Raw genomic sequence first — 8,077 nt, forward strand, 5'->3', positions numbered from 1 at the left:
TATATTATAGTGAATATATGTATATATTCAGTATATATACATATATGTGCTGTGGGGCTGAGGATGGATGAATATCAAGTGCTTAAAGGGTACAGATCCAAGTGAATAGGTGACCCAGAAGGAGAGTGAGTAGGGAAATGAAAGGTTTAATTGGGGAAGGCTTCTTGAAGGAGATGTGAATTTAATAAGGTTTTGAAAGTGGGGAGAGTGATGGTCTGCCATAAAGGAAGAGGGAAGGAGTGCCAGGCCAGAGGGCAAGGAGTAAATGATAGATAAGATCGAGGTACAGTTAGGATGCTGGAGTTGGAGGAGTGAAGCAAGTGGGCTGGGTTGTTGTAGGTAAGATAGGAAGTGGGGAGTTAATTGAGTGCCTTAAAGTCAATGTGGAAATGGGTGGACATCTACCAGAGGTTCTTGAGGAGTGGGGAAACATGGACTGAATGTTTTCTTAGAAAACTAATCTGGGCAGCAGAGTGAAAAGACAGGAGTCAGGGAGGTCAGTGAGGAGATTGATGCGGTAGTCACAGAGTGAAAATCAGCATGGCCTAATAGAAAGATCACGGACCTGGAAGATAGAGGACCTGGGTTCTAATCCCAGATCCACCACTTGTCTGCTGTGTGACCTTGGGGAAGTCACAACTTCTCTGGGCCTCACTTACCTCATCTGTAAAATTGGAATTAAAAATGTGAGCCCCATGTGGACATGGACGGTGTCCAAACTTATTAACTGGTAACCACCCCAGAGTGTAGAACAGTGCCTGGCACAGAGTAAGCATTTAACAAATACCATTAAAAAAAAAAACCTCTCTGAGCCTCAGTTCCTTCAACTGCAAAATGGGGATTCAATACCTGTTTTCATACTTGGATTGTGAGTCCCATGTGGGACCTGATTATCCTGTATTTATCGTAGGGCTTAGTATAGTGTTTGGCACATAGTAAGCAGCCCAAATATTATTATTATTATTGTTAAATTATTATGGGATAGAATAAATACTTGGATCAGTTTAGTAGCAATTTGAGTGGAAAGGAATGGGAAGTTTTTTTTCCTTCATAACAAGATTTGATTTCCTGGCACCATGGAATGCACAGTATTTGCAAATGTGAATTCAGAGAGTGTGTCTGTTATATTATTATGTTGCACTCTCCCAAGCGCTTAGGAATACACAGTAAACACTCAAAAAATATGACTGACTCTTCTTTATACATAGAATAACTAGCCTTTAATAAAGTGGATGGAAAGAACCTGGTTTGTATGTTGGGTCGGGACCCATTTGCAGGTGGAGAATGATGGTGACTAGCCCCACTAGGCTTGGGGGATCAGGCCTTCATGTCTCTTGCACTGATAACTAATCCTGGGCTTCTGCCACCAGGGATAGTAATGGGCTCGCCTGAGTCTTTCCCTGTGAGCTCAGCTGAGCCCTAAGGAGGCACCATGGCCCAGTGGATAGGGCACGGGTCTGGGAGTCTGAGGAACCTGGGTTCTAATCCTGGCTCTGCCACTTGTCCACTATGTGACCCTGGGCAAGTCACTTGGCACTATATTAAACACTGGAGTAGGTACAGAGTAATCAGGTTGGACACAGTCCGTATGCCACATGGGGCTCACAATCGTAATTCCCATTTTAAATATGAGGTGATTGAGGCACAGAGAATGGTATTTTTTTAGTGGTATTTGATTAGCATTTACTATGTGCCAGGCACTACTGTACTAAGTGCTGTGTCTTATCCAAACTCATATAGCAGACAAATGGTGGCATCAGGATTAGAGCCCAGGTACTTTAATTCCCAGGGCCATGCTTTTTCCATGAGGCCATGCTGCTTCTCTCTATCTGACCATAACTTCCTCATCTGCTTTTTGTCTCCACACCTCCTCCTCACAAATTGGTGCTGTTCTCCCACAGAGACCTCCAATTTTTTGATCCCATCCAATTTTCTCAATTCACCAAAACTTGATCGTCTCAGGTCCGCAACATTGCCAAGATCCACCCTTTCCTCTCCATCCAAACCACTACCCTGCTCGTTCAAGCTCTCATCCTATCCCATCTGGACTACTGTATCAGCCTCCTCTCCGATCTCCCATCCTCTTGTCTCTCCCCACTTCAATCCATACTTCACGCTGCTGCCCGGATTATCTTTGTCCAGAAATGCTCTGGGCATGTTACTCCCCTCCTCAAAAATCTCCAGTGGCTACCAATCAACCCACGCATCAGGCAGAAACTCCTCACCCTCAGCTTCAAGGCTCTCCATCACCTCACCCCCTCCTACCTCACCTCCCTTCTCTCCTTCTCCAGCCCAGCCCGCACCCTCCGCTCCTCTGCCGCTAATCTCCTCATCGTGCCTTGTTCTCACCTGTCCCGCCATCGACCCCCAGCCCACGTCATCCCCCTGGCCTGGAATGCCCTCCCTCCCCACAGCCGCCAAGCTAGCTCTCTTCCTCCCTTCAGGGCCCTACTGAGAGCTCACCTCCTCCAGGAGGCCTTCCCAGACTGAGCCCCTCGTTCCTCTCCCCCTCCTCCCCCTCTCCATCCCCACACCTTACCTCTTTCCCTTCCCCACAGCACTTGTATATATGTATATATGTTTGTACATATTTATTACTCTATTTATTTATTTTACTTGTACATCTATTCTATTTATTTTATTTTGTTAATATGTTTTGTTTTGTTCTCTGTCTCTTCCTTCTAGACTGTGAGCCCACTGTTGGGTAGGGACTGTCTCTATATGTTGCCAACTTGTACTTCCCAAGCGCTTAGTACAGTGCTCTGCACACAGTAAGCTCTCAATAAATACGATTGATTGATTGATTTAGCCTCCATACCCACACTATCTTCTCTTGATGACCAAATTGACGTTCTCAACACCATCCTCTCTACTTAACTCAATGCACTTACTCCCCTATCCCTTTGTCGATCTTGTACCACTAACCCACAGCCCTGGATCACTTCCACAGTCCACTTCCTTTGCTCTTCTGCACAAGCTGCAGAGCGCTGCTGACAGAAATCTAGATATCAGGCCGACCTCATCCACTTCAAGTTTATTTTTACATGCTTTAACTCTCTCCTCTCTTCTGACCAGCAAAATTATTTTTCCATCCTTATTGACACCCATGTCCCTTGCCCTCGCCAGTTGTTCCAGATGTTTAACTCCATCCTCAAACCTCTTGCCCCCCGACCTCCCACATCTCTTACCCCTAATGACCTGGCCACCTATTTAATTGAGAAAACCAAAACTTTCAGGCATAATCTCCCTAAAATCTCCCATGTCCCTCCTCAATTCCTCCCTCATGTATTCATTCATTCAAATGTATTTATTGAGCACTTACTTTGTGCAGGGTACTTACTTTGTGCAGGGCACTGTATTAAGCACTTAGAAAGTACAATTCAGCAACAAATAGAGACAATCCCTGCCCACAAAGGACTCACAGTCTACAAGGTGGGGAGACAGACATCAAAATAAGTAAACAGGCATCAATAGCATCAATATCAGTAAATAGAATTATATACACATCATTAATAAAATAGAATTATAAATATATACATATGTACACAAGTGCTGTGGGGCAGGGAGGGGGTAGAGCAGAGGGAGCGAGTGGGAGTGATGGGGAGGAGAGAGGGAGCAGAAGAAAAGGGGGGCTTAGTCTGGGAAGGACTCTTGGAGGAGGTGAGCTTTCAGTAGGGCTTTCAAAGGGGGGAAGTATGCTAGTTTGGCGGATTTGAGGAGGGAGGGCATTTCAGGCCAGAGGTAGGATGTGGGCCAGGGGTCGACGGGCTGGACAGGTGAGAACGAGGCACAGTGAGAAGGTTAGCACCTCCCTCCATCCTTCTGCCTCTTCTTCAACTCTCCTATCTTTCCCACCAGCATCATAAGAGGAGATCTCCTGCCTTCTCTCAAAATAATAATAATAATAATAATAATAATGTTGGTATTTGTTAAGCGCTTACTATGTGCAAAGCACTGTTCTAAGCGCTTGGGGGGATACAAAGTGAATCAGGTTGTCCCACGTGGGGCTCACAGTCTTAATCCCCATTTTACAGACGAGGTAACTGAGGCTCAGAGAAGTTAAGTGACTTGCCCAAGGTCACACAGCAGACATGTGGCGGAGTCGGGATACGAACCCCTGACCTCTGACTCCAAAGCCCGTGCTCTTTCCACTGAGCCACGCTGCTTCTCTAAATCCACCCCCTCTACCTGCAAATCTGACCCCATCCCTTCCCACCTTATCAAAACACTTGCCCCCTCTGTTTTTCCCTCCCTATTTGCTATCTTCAACTGTTCAATCTCCAGCAGCTTCTTCCCCACTGTTTTCAAACATACCCATGTATCCCCTATCCTAAGGGAACCTTTTCTTGACCCCACAGTTCCATACGGTTATTGCCTCATATCCCTCTTACCATTTCTCTCCAAACTCCTGGAGTGAGTTGTCTACACCTGCTCCCTCCACTTCCTTTCCTCCAATTCTCTACTTGAGCCCCCTGTAATCTGGATTCCATCCCCTTCACTCCTCAGAAACCACCCACTCAAAGTTCATACGTGATCTTCTTGCCAAATCCAATGGCTTCTACTCCATCCTATTCCTCCTCAACCTCTCAGCTGCTTTCAACACTGTCAACCATCCTTTCCTCCTGGAAACATTATCCAGCCTCGGCTTCACTGACACTGTCCTTTCTTGGTTCTCCTCCTACCTCTCTGGCCACTCATTCTCAGTCTCTTTCTCAGGCTACTCCTCTGCCTCTCACCCGCTAACTTTGGGAGTCACTCAAGATTCAGTTCTGGGTCACCTTATATTCTCTATCTACCTTCATTCCCTTGAAGTACTCATTTGCTCTCACAGCTTCATTTACTATTTCTATGTGGATGATTCTAAAATCTACATCTCCAGGTGTGATCTCTCTCTTTCTCTACAGTCTCGCATTTCCCCCCACCTTCAGGACACATCTACTTGGTTGTACTGTCGACATCACAAACTTAACATCTCCAAAATAGAACTCCTCATCTTCCCACCCAAACCCTCTTCTCCCTATATCTTTCCCATTACTGTAGACAACACCACTATCATCTGTCTCATAAGCCATAAGTGATGTTGCCAACTTGTACTTCCCAAGTGCTTAGTACAGTGCTCTGCACACAGTAAGCGCTCAATAAATACGATTGAATGAATGAATGAATTGTCCTCATCTCAGCTCTCTCACTCAACCCACATATTCATTCTGTCACCAAATCCTGTCAGTTCTACCTTCAGAATATTGCTAAAATTCAATCTTCCCTCTTCATCCAAACTGCTACCATGCTGATCCAAGCACTTATCTTAACAAGCACTGACCACAGGAACGGCCTCCTCAGTGACCTCCCTGCCTCCCGTCTCTCCCCACTCCAAACCCCACTTCACTCTGTTGTCTGGATCTGTCTTCTAAAAAAATGTTCAGTTCACATCTCCCAACTCTTCAAAAATTTACAGTGGTTGCCCATCACTCCTTTAAAGCTAATTTATTCACTGTTCCTCAGTCTTATCTCTCTTGCTGCTGAATCCTTGCCCACTTCCTCTTTCTAATAATAATAATAATTGTGGAATTTATTAAGTCCTTACTATGTGTCAAGCACTATATAACGACTGGGGTAGATACAAAATAGTCAGGTCCCTCATGGGGCTCACAACCTAAGAGGAAGAATAGGTACTGAATCTCTATTTTGCAGATAAGGGAACTTAAGCACAGAGAAGTTAAGTGACTTGTGTAAGGTCACACAGTTGGTACGTGACAGAGCCGAAATTAAAACACAGGACCTCTGACTCCCAGGCGAGTGCTCTTTCCTCTAGCCTGCTCTTTCCACTAGGCCAAGCTGCTTCTCTAATGGTACGAAACTCCCTACCCCTTCATATATAACAGTCCACCACTTTCCCTAGTTTCAAAACCTTATTAAAATCACGTTTCTTCCTAGATGCCTTCCCCGATTAAGTCCCCTTTTCCCCTATTGCAGCCTGGCTCAGTGGAACAAGCACAGGCTTTGGAGTCAGAGGTCATGGGTTCAAATCCGGACTCCGCCAATTGTCAGCTGTGTGACTTTGGACAAGTCACTTAACTTCTCTGTGCCTCAGTTACCTCATCTGTAAAATGGGCATTAAAACTGTGAGCCCCCTGTGGGACAACCTGATGACCTTGAAACCTCCCCGTCGCTTAGAACAGTGCTTTGCTCATAGTAAGCGCTTAATGAATGTTATTATTATTATTATTATTATTATTATTATTATTATTATTATTATTCACCAGCCCTTCTGTATCATCTGTGTACTTGAATCAGTACCCTTGAAGCACTTGATACTCACCCCACCTTCAGCCCTACAGCACTTATGTTCAAATCCATAATTTATTCTTGCGTCTGTATCCCCCTCTAGGCTGCAAGGTCCCTGTGGGAAGAGAATGTGTCTACCAACTCTGTTGTATTGTACTCTCCTAAGCACTTAGTACAGCCAAGTAGTTGGTACATTTAAGTCCAGAGTAAGCATTCAAAATTTGGTTGATTGATTGAAGGTCGATTGACTGATCTTCTGATCTTCTCATTGATCTCCCTGGATATGCTCTGTGGTACACTAGGCCAGGGATAAAAGCTGCTCCTGCATGCTCTTGCTATCCTCCCAAGTGTTCAGTAAATACCACTGATTGATCGATTGATTAATTCTCAGAAGAGCAGAAGCCTCAGGGAGGGCAGGCATCAAAACCACTTGTTGAGAGTGAAGAGGAGGACAATGTTCTTGTAATAGCCACCAGGAAAGGATCTTTGGTGTAGAATATCCCTTTGTTCTTCCCCACTCCCAGCCCACTGCACTTATGTACATATCTGTAATTTCTTTATTTGTACTGATGTCTGTCTCCCCTGCTCTAGACTGTAAACTGTAAGGCAATGTGCCTGTTTATTGTTGCATTGTGCTTTCCCAAGCACTTAGTACAGAGCTCTGCACATAGTAAGCACTCAAGAAATATGATTGAATGAATGAATGAATATGCATAACTGTAGGCTTGACCGATCAATGATAGCTATGGAAATTCCCCATTTCAAAGAAAGAAAAATATAAATCTTCTTACATGCAAAACTAATCTTCTTTAGCTTTAAAGCCAAATTCTACCCAAAGGCTTGTATAAGGTTATTTATTTTGGCAATTTTTGGAGTGGTGTTTCCCTTGTTAGTTTGGGCCCCCTCCTCCACCATCTATATCGGCCAGAATGGAATATGTCTGCCAACTCTGCTATATTGTACTTCCCAAAGTGTTTAGTACAGTGCTCTGTACACTAAGTGAGCAATAAATACAATTGATTGATTGAAAGATAAGGTGAATTTCCCTGACCCTCAGCTCCACCTGAGGCTATAAACTAGGTAACAGTCAGTGCTTCAGTTCCAATTTGATACATCTGGAAATGAACAGCTCATTTGCAGGTGGAAATTGACTAATTTTGCTAGAGATATATCTCAACATAGAAGCTAATTTGACCATTTTTATGGTATATGTTAAACACTTACTATGTATCTAGCACTGCTGTAAACACTGCAATAGATACAAGTTTATCAGGCTGGACACAGTCCCTGTCCCCCATAGGGTTTACAGTCTCAGTTTATGGGAGGAGGGTTTAATCCCCATTTTACAGGTGAGGTAACTGAGGGACGGATAAGTGGTTTGCCCAAATTCACATAGCAAGCAGAGGTAGGATTAGAACGCAGGTCCCCTGACTCCCAGATCTGTGGTCTTTCCACTAGGTAATGCTTTTTCTCACATTGATTTGCACTTCCTCCACCAAGAGTTTTCCCAAACTCTTAGGACAGTGCTCTGCACACAGTAAACACTCAATAAATGCCATTGGTTGATTGATTGCTTTAAGAGGTTGACCAAATTTTGAGGAATCATTTTCCCAGAAAAACTGAACTTGCAAAAGCCAATGAACTTCCTGGGTTACTTTTAACTTTCCTCAGAGTCCAGCCTCTTTCTGGAAGGTTCTGCTCACCCAATCAAATGATGAACACCTTCCCCGAGCTGGGAGATGAGGGTGGGGTCAGTAGGTATGGATCGAATTACCCAGATGGTTCCATCAGT

This window comes from Tachyglossus aculeatus, chromosome 1 (assembly GCF_015852505.1).
Source record: "Tachyglossus aculeatus isolate mTacAcu1 chromosome 1, mTacAcu1.pri, whole genome shotgun sequence".
Classification (NCBI taxonomy): Eukaryota; Metazoa; Chordata; class Mammalia; order Monotremata; family Tachyglossidae; genus Tachyglossus; species Tachyglossus aculeatus.